At 36.9% G+C, this 14,737-nt stretch overlaps 1 protein-coding gene across 4 annotated transcripts in view; it reads left to right on the top strand.

The window, feature by feature from the left end:
- The window catches only part of LOC127411917 (AT-rich interactive domain-containing protein 4B-like), a 125,620-nt gene that overhangs the window by 7,965 nt on the left and 102,918 nt on the right, over window positions 1–14,737 (top strand). The window lies entirely within an intron of this gene.

Below are 14,737 nucleotides of genomic sequence, written 5' to 3' on the forward strand. Positions count from 1 at the left end.
GATTTGCTACTTGCTATTGCTGGTGGGTGGCGATTTGTAATAGGGGGAGGGACATTTTCATTCTGCTGAGCATTTAATTTGACAAAATTTGTAACCAAGTTGTAATACTGGATATAACTTTACACTGAAAATGTTAGTAAGCTTTTTATCACTAGGTGAATTTTTTTTTTATTAGGTGTCTTAGTGCCTTCCTGAGTCTGTCTTCTTAAAAAAAAAAAAAAAAATTCGACTTTTTTTTTCTCAGAAAATTTTCTTTAGAAAAAAAAAATAGAGAAAATAATGGAGACAATTTTTTTTCCTTGAAAAACATTTTAATTTTTACAAAAGAAATTGAGGAAAAAAAAGAGAAGCATTTTAGAGAGAAAACAAATGTACAGAAAAAAATAAATAAATATTTGTATGACATAGGCTCAGTAAGGCACTAAGACACCTAAAACTTTTTTCACTTAAATAATTTTTTTACAGTGTGGTTCAGGGTTTCCGTATTATGCCACAATGCTGGCGATTGAACTTTACTTTACTTAAGAGTATAATTCAGATCTGTGCCAGTCTATTTCCTGTGTTTAATACTGAATGCATTGCTGTGTGTTGGATTTTGCTATATGATATTTGCTTAACTCAGAAGCGCAAATAAACTTTCACAAATGTGCAGCACTCTAGTTTGCCAGACTTAGTAGCCGACTATTGTCTATCAACCATTAAAACTGTTGAAAGCAGCATCCTGTTTAACATTAAACTCTGCAAGTGATTCTCTATGGTACTTAAGATTGGGGCTCTGTGAAGAAAACATTTTGCTTTATTTACTGGTTTTCTTTTGGTATGTTTTTGTCTATACATTCATCATTGTAATGTAAGTTCATATCAGCCCTAAGCACAGCTGTTTGGAATGTAAAGCATTTCTGCTTGGCTTTTGTTTCCATGGCTTCTCGCCACCAGGTCGTTTACCTGTAGAATTAGTCTCATTGGCCTCCGAATCCAGATCATACTTTTATGAGTCTGACAGATCACTTGTGTGTGTGCCCTACTCAGGGAATTGGGTTGAATATTTTAGGGTGCTCTCATGGAGGCGAGGCAAGTGGGCATGAGTCATGCTCCATTAGCAAACATACAAATTTTTTGCATCCACCCCTGTAACATATGGTCATGTCTGGCAGCAAGGTGGACAGCATGATTGTTATCGGAGATTGATCACACAGTATATCTAAGTCCTCCGATATATCGGTCGGCCGATATTAGCCTTTCACCGATATATCGGTATCGGCGTATATTTTACCTTTTTTTCAGAACATATAATGCAGAAAACAATGCTTTAGAATTGGTGTCATAGTGTAGTTTGTCCAGCAGAGCGCGCTCCAACTCCACTGTTTACAGAGCTGACGGTGGCTCTGCGGACAGGGCGGAGTTAAACGGTGTGTCGGTAAGTTAACTAGTCTGTTAAATACATACTGGAAACTTAATGAACAATGACCCCATCATTTTCCCTTTTCAATATAACTAATATAAAATTAACCATGTCCCTGACAACCATGTCACTCATGTCTGTTTGCTGTTAGCCAGCTATAGTTTGTCAGTGCAGTCAGTAATGTAGCAGACTGAAAGGTAAACATCAGAGTGCGGTGCGGTGGTGAATTGTGTCTGATGAGTGTTGATTTCACGCTATGTTATTACCTAGTTGGTGAGACACAATGCTGGAAAGTAAAATAAACAATGTCCGTCTTTTACTCTCCGTGACAGCGAGCTTAAAGCTAACTAGCTAATCACGTAGCTACTTTCATTGTTGTCAGCTGAGTGGAAGCTAATGTGTAAACATGTATTCACCAAACTGTTTTGTTCAGGATTCACAGTTTGGTACCCCTTCAACCGAACAATTCCAGTCATTGCATTCAAAATGTAAGATTTAGAAGTCTGGTTTTCCACCGTTAAATGTTTCCCCTGAACTTGTATATCAGAATACAGTGTAACACCGCTGCTGCTGTTTATCTTGACTCGGCAGTATTAATATAGTCAGCATTTGACTGATACCAAACAGTACTGATGTTTATTTAGCTATTTATTTTATTTTTATTTATTCTTTATTTAAATGGTCAGCATTTGACTGACACTAAGCAGTACTGATGTTTATTTAGCTATTTATTTTATTTTTATTTATTCTTTATTTTAATGGTCAGCATTTGACTGACACTAAACAGTACTGATGTTTATTTAGCTATTTATTTTATTTTTATTTATTCTTTATTTAAATGGTCAGCATTTGACCGATACTAAACAGTACTGATGTTTATTTAGCTATTTATTTTTATTTATTCTTTATTTTAATGGTCAGCATTTGACTGATACTAAATAGTAATACTGATGTTTATTTAGCTATTTATTTTATTTGTATTTATTATTTATTTTAATGGTCAGCAATTGACTGATACTAAACATACAGTACTGATGTTTATTTAGCTATTTATTTTTATTTATTCTTTATTTTTTCAGTGTTCATTTCTAACATTTGTTGACAGTGTATAATAATAATGTCAAATATTCTTTGATAAAAATACTTGTTTAAGAAAGCAGACTTCTGAGTACCTTTGCATAGTCATATCAGTGCAAAATCGGTGAAAAATCCACATAGAAAAGGTCTGTTTTCATTCCAGCTCAAAAATTAACTATATCGGCCACCATATCGGTAATAGGTGAATTTTCCCTCTCTAAAATTGGTATCGGTCTCAAAAATCCCATATCGGTCTTTTTAGTTTTTAGTTATTCCATGTCAGATCAACCAAATTTCAGGAAATACCCCAGTTGAAATTTTTGACTTATTCTGAAGAACAATAAACATGATGATGAAAATACCATGTGACCCACATCTGGTTTTTGACCATTAAAAAATTAGTAAAATTGAACTATTTTCAGGATGTAGCCACATTTAGAGCCCCATAACTGTGGGGTTTAATCATATAAGATGTAACATAATTAAATTTCATTTAAACCGATTGATCTCAGTTCAGGAGATTCTGTGCTGTCAGTAAAGGGTTAAACTGTCAACGTACAGAGTCATGTGACAAAACAACATGGCACAGATCTCACAAGAGTTTGTCTTTGGGAGAAATGGCAGCAAAACTACATCTGGTAAGAAACCTAATTAAATTTTTACATTTAAACCTGTTTGCATCAAAAGATTAGAGTCTCTAGTTTCATCCGATGTGCCATTTTTTTAAAATTTGAGCGATTTATTGCAAACCGTCGTGTTGCTAAACACAATGTACACTAATGTGAACAATAGCACAAGGTTTTTATTAGAAATCCTATGTAATGGCCAATGCTGGCCGTTACGTGTATCAGAATTAATTATGCTAATTTCTGATTGGTAACATGCTTCAGCACCGGCTATCACTTGTTTGTTTAACGGTGTGAGAACATTGAGATTTTGTTGACAAAGTAGAAAAAAAGCATTGCAACTTAAAAGTCAAATCAAGTCAAATAATTTGTATTTGTGCAGTTTTTTATTTGTGCTTTTCCCAATACACATTGTTCCAAAGCAGCTTTACAGAAAATCAACTGAAATATCTGTAACGTCTCAAAAACATGAATAATCAACACTCCTGGAAACATAATAAACAATTAGATAAAAAAAAAATCTGACTTTCTATAGCTTGGTAGGATCTAAAATTTCACAACTTAGTCCCGCTGTCCACATATGTGGAGATACATTTATAGGAAAACTATTTGCTCTAGAATTATTTTTTTTTAATGTTTATTAGCTGCTACTAGTTACAAATCAAAAAGGGAAATGGAAAATGCACACAGCAGTCACGCTCGGCTCTCAGGAAGTTAAAAATAAATGTACAAAAAGGAAATTGTGTTTTGTACCAGAATCTAAAAGGATATTTAGATATATTATTTAATACTTAACAGGCACCCGAACTATGGAAAAAAACACAAAATGTGCATATAATGCAACGAGAAGTGCAGAAGTCTACGTATGTTATTTCTGTGTAAAAATAAAATGATGATGCTTCCACCTTTCTAATGTTATTTTTATGACCTGTAGTTTTGCTCCAAAATCAAAGCCGAAAATTGTCATTTGACCCACCTCTACACAATAGCGGATTACTCCAAAAATATTGATCCATGGCATTTTATATTTTGGCTCTCATCATCATTTATGTTTATCTTTCATAAGTAAAAAATACACACTTACAGGTAAAATCAACCTGAGGTTAAGTGCCTTTCTTGGCGACAAAATGGTGTTAGCCTTTGGATTGCCCAGGTTAGGGATTCGAACAAACAACCCTTCAGTTAAAATCTGTTTCCTCATCCATAGTTTTGTGTTGCTAGCCTTTGACTGCCGGCATAAAGTCTGGTCCACTTGGCAGCTTATTCTGGTCAAGAATGGCAAGAATTACACCGGAATTCTCATGCACGGGATGGAACGGCACAGTGAAAAACAAAGTATTCCCTAACCGGAAGTGTTTGACGTTTGAAGCTGAGACAACCTCATCTTTAACTAGCTAATACCGGTAAAAAAATGTTAGTGTCAGATTGTACTTCTGGTTAGAAAACCAGATTGTCAAACACTCAATAAGTTCTATCCGTGTACACCAGAAGAGAACACACAGCTGGATGTTATAGCAGACTGGCATGTAATTATATCACATTACATCACATCTTCAGTCATTTGAACGCTGTGAAGGATTCTGACAGTGCCAGGGTGTGTGTGCTAGTTTTGAGGTGGGTATAACAGGCCCTTTCCACGTTTTCCACCCTCTGACACAATAATTAGTGAAACGGTCAATGTGGAGACGGTGACCAATGACATTATGTCATGTTTGCTAACACTCAATTCATCCGCTGTCCTTACATGGTGGTGTACTTCACAAAATGTGTTAACATCTGTCTGGATGTGTTGACGTGCTCATTTCGATGGCCTTTCATTTCACCTTGTGGTAAGAAACGCTGACATCGGAGTTACCTCGCCGTGACAGTGAATGCAGCCATTAAGCTGTTATGCTAATGGAGAAACAAAGATGGCAAATAGTGTTTGATGTGTTGTTTATTGGCTCTCAGGTCTGTTAGTTGAATTTAACCAACTGAGGACTTAGATTATTTTGTGCATGTATTAAACAGAACTATATACCTAACTATTGCAATTCTACTAGTTATAACATATTTTATTCTCTTACTTTGGATGGGAGATCCTGAACAGGACATTGCTTTATTGCTTTACTTGTAGTAACTAGATTTGAACGTTTTTGGAAGAAAATGTGAGAGGTGTATGCACGTGTTGCATATAGGGTGTATAGATACAGATTTCCTGATTCAAGTCGATTGCAATTCAAAAGCTCTCGATTTGATTCAATTTTCAATTTCGAGTTGATTTGATTCATTTGGATATATTTCAGTTATAATGTCCATTGTGCACACGTATTAAAGTAATTTGACAGTTCAATACCAATTTCGATATGACAACAAAATACTGACTTATTTCAGTAATAATTGTTTTAAGTTTTCAATTAATAAATCAAGACAAGCAAACAGTCAGTAATAAAATAAGAACGATGAGACAAATTACAAACAATAGAAAAAAGAAACTAGTTAAGATCCTGTGCTTTAAGTTTTTAACAGCAGAATCAACTAAACAAAAAAAGTAATTAAATGTAACATGAAACTTCTTAAAGGGATAGTTCACCCAAAAATGAAAATTCTCTCATCATTTACTCACCCTCATGCCATCCCAGATATGTATGACCTTCTTTCTTCTGCAGAACACAAACGAAGATTTTTAGAAGAATATCTCAGCTCTGTAGGTCCATACAATGCAAGTGAATGGTGACCAGAACTTTGAAGCTCCAAAAAGGAGATAAAGGCGGCATAAAAGTAATCCATACAACTCCTGTGGTTTAACCATGTCTTCTGAAGCAATCCAGCTGCTTGTGTGAGAGAACAAACCGAAGTATAACTCCTTTTTCCACTGTACATCTTGCCATTGCAGTCTCCAGGCACGATCATGATTTCAAGCAACATAACAAAGTCATTGTACATAGTCATTGTAAAGATGTTTATTGTTTGGTTCTTGCTTTTAACTTTTTTGTCCTGAAATTGCTGTTGCAGCATGCATTAGTGGCATGGCTAGTCTTTGTGACTGCTGTCTATCGAGATACTCATTGCTTGATGTGTACATCCTAGGTTTGGTTGCAGTGGTCGACTTTGGCCGTATTCTGCCTTAAGGACTCATCTCTTTGTTTTCACAGTTTTGCTAATAATGTCCAGACCTTCGGACTTCTGTTGGTCAGGATGCCATGTAAAAGTGAAGGTTTGGGAGGGGGGTTAATTTTCACTCAGTTCCTTCAGCACTAAAGGGATGTTCAATAATGGGGTTTTCCTCTTATGGAAAACTCTGGGATTCCCCCGTGTACTTGAGGTCATATTAGCGGACGTGAGGGACAGTAGTCAATATTTTAAATTATTTATGTATGTATTATGGTGTATGTGCTTTTTCCCTTTGCCCGCTGTGTTGACTTGTTGATGTGACGTTATATTAGCTTAAACAATAGTCACATCTAAGGTGGTGGAAACTGTTTGCCTTTTAAAATTGAGATTTCCATGCCCAGGAAAGTCCTAGAACTATCATGCAATTTCTGTAGTGAATATAAATGTCTAGTTATGCCTGGGTCAACATTTTTTAATTTAGAGGTCGACCGGTTTTATTGTTGTTCAAATCACTAACTTTAAAGGGATAGTTCCCTCAAAAATATTCTGTCATTTACTCACCCTCATGTCATTCCAAACCCATAATACAAAAGTAGATGTAATACAGAATGTCTATAGCAAACGACAAACATCACTAACTAACAGAGGATTTCACTAAGGGGCATTATTTTGCCCACACATTTTAAAGGCATTTTTGTCACTTTGGTGGCATTTGGTAATTTTGTGGTGTGGTAGATTAGGTTTTGATTTAGAGAAACAGAACAGATTTTCATATGTTTGGTTATGATGGTAGGAAACATGTTTGACAGATTATGTGCTTCAAAGGAAGCTGTCTGGCCCTGAGTATTTGTTAATCATTATGTTTGATGTTGAAGCCAGAGGCAGATTTAACCCAACTACACTGTGGATTAATGGAGCAGCCCAACACGATTCTCCCGTGTGGTTCTGACCGAGTGCTTTGCATTTGATGTAAAAATAGACTGATGAATTCAGAAGCATTTAAAGAAAGTTTAAAACAGAACAACCAGGATGCAAAATTAACATTTTAAAAGGGCTTGTTCTGACTCTAAATTCTTATTTTAATTGAGCTATGGTTGAAGTTGATGTAATAGCTTTTTTCAGTAGATACATTTTTCTCTTTGATTTGAATCGCATGAATCAGCAAGGTCGAATATATACAATAGGCACGTTAACATTTACGTTCGCGCGGCAAAATTCCACGGGCAAAATAAAGTCATTTCTAAGGTAACCCGCGCAATCATTAATTTCACACGATTGGCTTCTGGTGTCTAAGAAATTCCCTTTCGCGGATTTCGCGTGGAGTTCATGTTTGGTGAATTTTGACAGGCGAATTCGCCGTGTTGACCAATAGGAGGTTCCTTGGTTTGGCAGTGACCTCTGTGGGCAGTGCCCTCTGTGTGGGCAGTGCTTCACACACCGCTACACTGAATATTCACAATTAGGGCTGGGTGATATATCGAATATTCACGATATTATCGCAATAATTTGGCTGACGGTATAAAATTAAGCAATATCATGAATATTGCAATGATTTTAATGTGCTTTTATTTGCCCATTTAAGTTTCATAAAAAGTGCATCAGTAGACTAATTTCACTAATCCTTCTGGGCAGCACAATTAATCAAAATAACACCAAAATGGCAATATGGGCATATGTGATTATGAAATTGCAATGGGCTGTGATAAAAGGCAGATAAACATGGTCTGTGTGCGCTTGAGAATGGGTGAAGGGGCTGTTCTGTGCATGTACGGGACTCCAAACATTCAGGAAATTCCAAACTTTAGTAACCACTACAAATTAGTATACAAATCTACACAGTATAGCAGAAAAGGAGTGGCCACAGCGCTTCACTAGATGTGGTGTATTGTAAACTACACACTGCACTTACGGTGTCCAAATAAAAGCTCCAGGTGAAAGTGTCCAAATCTCCAGGTGAAAGTGTCAAAATAATTGCTCCAGGTGAAAGTGTCAAAATAAAAGCTCCAGGTGAAAGTGTCAAAATAATTGTTCCAGGTGAGTGTCAAAATAAAAGCTCCAGGTGAAAGTGTCAAAATAAAAGCTCCAGGTGAAAGTGTCGAAATCTCCAGGTGAAGTGTCAAAATAAAAGCTCCAGGTGAAAGTGTCAAAATAAAAGCTCCAGGTGAAAGTGTCAAAATCTCCATGTGAAGTGTCAGAATAAAAGCTCCAGGTGAAAGTGTCAAAATAAAAGCTCCAGGTGAAAGTGTCAAAATCTCCATGTGAAGTGTCAAAATAAAAGCTCCAGGTGAAAGTGTCAAAATCTCCAGGTGAAAGTGTCAGAATAAAAGCTCCAGGTGAAAGTGTCAAAATAAAAGCTCCCGGTGAAAGTGTCAAAATCTCCATGTGAAGTGTCAAAATAAAAGCTCCAGGTGAAAGTGTCAAAATCTCCATGTGAAGTGTCAAAATAAAAGCTCCATGTGAAGTGTCAGAATAAAAGCTCCAGGTGAAAGTGTCAAAATAAAAGCTCCCGGTGAAAGTGTCAAAATCTCCATGTGAAGTGTCAAAATAAAAGCTCCAGGTGAAAGTGTCAAAATAAAAGCTCCAGGTGAAAGTGTCAAAATAATTGCTCCAGGTGAAAGTGTCAAAATAAAAGCTCCAGGTGAAAGTGTCAAAATAAAAGCTCCAGGTGAAAGTGTCAAAATCTCCATGTGAAGTGTCAAAATAAAAGCTCCATGTGAAGTGTCAGAATAAAAGCTCCATGTGAAGTGTCAGAATAAAAGCTCCAGGTGAAAGTGTCAAAATCTCCATGTGAAGTGTCAAAATAAAAGCTCCAGGTGAAAGTGTCAAAATAATTGCTCCAGGTGAAGGTGAAGTAAACAGGAAATAAATATATTACTTTTAAATAAAACAAATCTAATCCTGAAAATAATAATGATAATTCAGTATTATTATAATAAACTTTACTGGGTCCCACAGTAATAATTTATATCATGCATTCAACTGGATTTTCAAAAAATAAGTTGAGTAGTTTTTACACACCTTGTTCATTTACAAAAAATGTTTTAGTAAAAATATTTGACGGTAAATAATGCTCTTTTTTTAAGCTACTATGCATCATTGTATATAAAATATAATTGTAAAAGTGCATATCAATGATTAGGTCTCATTCTCCCCCTTGTGTTCATTTAGTGCAAAACTGTAGGGAAACATGCCTTTTTTTATTTTTAAATTGATTTTTATTTAATGCCTTTAAAATATTTAATCTACATGGTAGGGCTGCACAATGACAAAAATCAAATCATAATTGTCGATTATTGTCCTTGATATTATGTCAGTAAGCAGGCAACCAGGGGCCTGGGTAGCTCAGTGGTAAAATACGCTGGCTACCACCCCTGGAGTTCGCTAGCTCGAATCCCAGGGCGTGCTGAGTGACTCCAGCCAGATCTCCTAAGCAACCAAATTGGCCCGGTTGCTAAGGAGGGTAGAGTCACATGGGGTAACCTCCTCGTGGTCGCTATAATGTGGTTCATTCTCGGTGGGGCGCGTGGTGAGTTGAGCGTGGTTGCCGCGGTGGATGGCGTGAAGCCTCCACACGTGCGCTGTATCCGTGGCAACGCACTCAATAAGCCACGTGATAAGATGCGCGGGTTGGCGGTCTCAGACGCGGAGGCAACTGGGATTCGTCCTCCACCACCCGGACTGAGGCAAATCACTACGCGACCACGAGGACTTAAAAACACATTTGGAATTGGGCATTCCAAATTGGGAGAAAAAGGGGAAAATAAGCAGGCAACCATGCTTGCAGGTTCTTCAGATCATCAGGTGGTTATGGGCTGCAGTTTATTTTAAGCATTAAATACTGTAATAATGTTTGTTAATGATACTAAAGGTTATTATAAACGTATATCAATGGTTTACAGTGAAGAAATTTATGTAGGTTCTTTCTGAACTACTGACAAAACTAGTTTTAACTTCAGTCAATATGCCTGTGTGTCATGTAACAGGTTGATGTATACACATCCTTACACATTTAACACACTTCCAAAGCCTGAAAAATGTGGCACAAAAATCAAAAACTACCGTCAGACATGCAATTATGTGTCTTTAATTCATTAAATTATTGGTCCACATGGAGTAAATAATAATATTTGACATATTCATATAATAATCGCAATAAGCAATTCTTCAGATTAATGTAATTCATTAGCCTAAATGTAGCCTGTTTGTGGTTTCCAAGAATGTAGCAAATGTTTTCCCGTAATGTTTGCATCACAACCCGCCACACACTCAAGAATCTTAATTTGATTAATTGTCCACTACATTGAGATGTTTGGTGTAATAATCAAACATGTGCTCCTGATTTTATTGGTAACATCCTGGCATATTTATTGACATGCTCAAATTGCCAGTCGAGCCCAGAACAGCTTGATGTGCTCGCAGTGACTCTGCCCGTCCAAACACGTGTGTTTAATCAGGCAGTTGAAGGCTGGGAGAAATTTTCCACCCCAGCAGAGGTAGGTGAATCGAAAAGCTGTAAAACAGCCAATGCAGGGAACTGTTTTACCTCTCTGCATTAAAAACGTCTGTTTTGAGATCAAATCGAATGGTCGTAACGGCATATTGCAAAAGCCTTTCTGGTGTTTCAGGTTATACAACCTTCACTTTAGCTGATTTCTTAATGGTGTAATAACTTTGGCAACACAGTAGAGAAATTTGAAGTCATTACATTTGGAGAGTCCCGTTAGCTGATAGCAAATGAAACCGCTCGCTCCTGCGATCGAGGAATTCCGCACTCTTGCACATGCAGGCGCTGCCTTTAAAATTAGCCTGACTCCGCGTTCCAGATAAAACACGAGCGTTTGGCTTTGTTAGCTATTCTAGAGAAATGGATGCTTGCTCGTTGAAGACATAAGCGAGGAAGTGAGACAGAACTCTACTATTGTCAGACCTGACTTTTAATATCGAAGTGTTCAGTTGCAGGAAAACAACATTAGAAACCTAGTGTCGTCCAATAATTGTTTTCTCCAAAGTGGTTTTCTTTGCACTATGTATTGGGCAAGTAGGACAGGGTACATTTTGACCCAACACAACAGCTGCCCAATGGATCTGTAATCCACATCTTGAGGTTCAAAGAAGCTTTTTTTAGTCATGCCACTAGAAAGATTTTCTTTTGTTTTTTTAGTTCGAATCAATAGCACTTTCATCAGAGTTCAATTGAAGGAAGTGAGTCAGTGAGCCCTTATAATAGTTTATTATTTGGAGGTTTTGGCAAGAAATAACAGGCATACCTCGCCAAAACACTCAAAGTCAGGTTCATTGAAGCCAGAATTGTCAACCGATCCAATCCCGATCAAACTAAACCTGTTGTAGCAGAACGTAATGGATCCATCGCATTTTTGGGCTGTTTGCCAGACTTTTGCCAGACTTGTCTTGAAGATAGTGCCAAACCCTTTTCAAATGTCCTAATACCAGTCCACAATTTTGCAATGAGGAAAGCAAAAACTCAATGAAGGGAGCAGTTCTGAAATCCACAGCTGACCAGATGCCAGCACACTCTCATATTGCCAAGGGATGGCTGTGTAAACATTATGCATCCCCATCAGTTCCCAGGCGAAGCGGCTCTGTGAACTAATGAGGTGTTTATGTTGGAATGAAGTGCCTGCGACTCCCTCTTCCAATGACTTGATCTGCCTGGATTGACTAATTGCCATGAATAAAACCATATATCTTACCTTGTGGAGATTTTACCGTGGCAGTCTTTTTGAACAGAGGCACCTGCAAAACTCTCTCAGAACCAGCTTCCTACTGACTTGATAGCCAAACCATGACATAACAGACCAGATAACCTACCCACAAAAATATATAGGGCCTTGTGGTCTTTCTTTAAGAGTCTTGTAAGGTTTGAGTACATATTCTAACATTCAAAGTTTCAGAAGAAGTTATTTAAATATGCACTAGTTAGATATTATTATAATTAAAGTCTAACTGTCTTTACTAATTATTATTATTATTATTATTATTATTTTCAAATTCCCTTTTTAAAGTATCTGCTGATGCAGTGCTCATAAACTCAATCGATTATTATGGCCATAAAACAGTTTTGGACGCTTTAATGCTTGACATTGTGCATTTTATAGGTTAGTTTTATCACAGTAAAGGGGATTTTAAGGATTTCTAAAGTTAAACTGTTGAAATAAACCCTTGTTGATGTTGAGGGCCTCTCACATCACAAAGAAACTAAAAACACCTTGAAGGCTTCAAATATTTGAAGAAGAGGTAGACCGATATATCGGTTTTACCGATTAATCGGTACTGATAGTTGCTTTTTGGAACTATCGGTTATCAGCAAAAATCTATGCCAATGGTTGCAATAGTTTTAATGCAAATTGTTTCATTTTATTTTTTTATTCCTCTTACATTCCTCCACCGGCATTGGAGAATTATACAGTTAGAAAGGCTTGGTTCTGTGGTAAAACAGCAGCCTCTAGAGGTGAAATAAAAGCTATCATTTGCTATATTCATCCAAATTTTTATCCTCACTTTAATGCATATTTTGTTATTTTGATTAGATATATCAGTTGTTCTAAATTGAAGCGAGGGCATGAAAAGAAAAATGTGACTTTTTCGAAAACATGGCCCGTCAGCGCATACATTGTGTCTCCCTTGTGAATAATAATAATAATAAACATATTACATATTAAACCTCATTCAGTGATATATATATATATAATATATTACACACACACAAAAACCTTCATCTAGTAAATATATAGGCTATAAAAAGCTTAATATAGTTGTAGTGATAATCACTCTTGGCACTAATTACTGATTGGCTACTTGGCACTGATTGGCTGTGAAGATCAGAGGAGTCACCCACTGTGTGGCCCAAACTTTTTCTCTCGATTGCATAATTTAAAGTTCACAGTTATAAAAGTGTCTTAGTTTTATCTATGCATTGTTCACTTTTCAAGCCACTTCCAAAATACTCTTGGCATTGTGCAGAATGCAAAGAGTCCAAATATGGTGCTGGAAGGTTGAACTTTCATCAGTGCATTCATTTATACATTACCAGCTACATTTAAGTTAACTGTTGTGTCACACATAGTTGTTGTTAAGCTTATACCATTCTTTGAATGGATATGTTATGCAGTTTTGTGTTTCTAACTCTGTATGTGAAGATTTGCCCTCTTTTTGAACACATCTCTTTAAATTGCTCCAGACAAATGGCCAGGCCAATCAACAGAACCAGTGTGATGAGGTCTTGAGACGTCCTGTTGCCATTCACACCTAGGTCTTAAGGCCTAGGTATACTTAGTTTTTTTGCGTTCAGAATCGGATCACGCCCAGCCAACCGTGTTGCCTTTCTGAGTATACTTTTCTGACCGCGAACAAATAGTAACGGGTTCAACGCATGCACTCTACGACTGTTTTGTGACACTTTTTTAGTAGTCAATGGCCAGCGCACACATAGACGATGACCGCTGGTCAAGAAAATCTAGGCGGTGCACGGTCAAGCCGCGCGGCTGTGCTGTTGACGCATTTTGCGTCACACATACTGTGCGTGGAGCGATCCGCAACACGGACACCCGAAGTATACTTTGGCCTTTAGGATTGAGAGTCAGGAAGTGAACAATAGGGTGTCCAGTGATGAGGTCAACTGCTCTTCAGGGCCTTTGTCTTCCAAAAAGATGCCTGGAAATGATCTTATGGCAAACGCCATTTGCTTAGGTAAGGCTTGATCACATCAGGAACCTGATTACATCAACGTGAAGATTCATCCCCTACAGTGGTTGAAAGGGCTTTGGAATGCTGTTGTCATCTTGCTGTCCATTACATAGTAAATACTTAAATATAGAGCATTGTAACCGAGCCCCCAGTGTATTTCGGGCTTTTTTTATATTTAAAAGTACACATTTATGCACCAAATCTGATTTTTTTTTTTCTACTAGTTATTATTGGGATTTTGGTTGAACAATGAACTGGATCTGTGATTTATTTATTTTGGACTCTTATTTCTATTGTAGCTTATATTTCTGTGCCTGTCATAGTAAGGAAAGAATAAGGAAATGTTTTAACATTCTATAAATCGTATATATTTTTTGTATTGTATTTTATTTTTCCGATGTTCTCCATTCTCCAATCCCAGTTTAATATGCTAAGTCAAATATAAGTAAGCCATTCATAGTTTGACTTCCAAGAGCATAAACAGTATGTGCGGAATTAAATAACTAGCTTACTACTATAAGCTGAAGTGTGTCATTTCTGTGCCACCGATCGGAACTGCAAAAATGGTCATATTTACCTTGATGTTTCATTTTCGTATTTTTCTTTGTGTTGACGCCCTAATGAGAATCATATGAATGCGGCTTCACGATTGCTGTAGCAAAATGGATTGATGCAGTCTGCCGGCTTATTAATATTGTGGAGGATGAGAGTTTAAGAGATTAAATGGCCACTGCAACGAATACCCAATGATTGGAGACTAGTTCTTTCAGTTAGTCAAACTCCCACTCAGACTTTGAGAAATGTTTAATGTTACTTGAATTGGTGCTGATTTAGT

The sequence above is a fragment of the Myxocyprinus asiaticus genome, chromosome 21 (assembly GCF_019703515.2).
Source record: "Myxocyprinus asiaticus isolate MX2 ecotype Aquarium Trade chromosome 21, UBuf_Myxa_2, whole genome shotgun sequence".
In the NCBI taxonomy this organism is placed as follows: Eukaryota; Metazoa; Chordata; class Actinopteri; order Cypriniformes; family Catostomidae; genus Myxocyprinus; species Myxocyprinus asiaticus.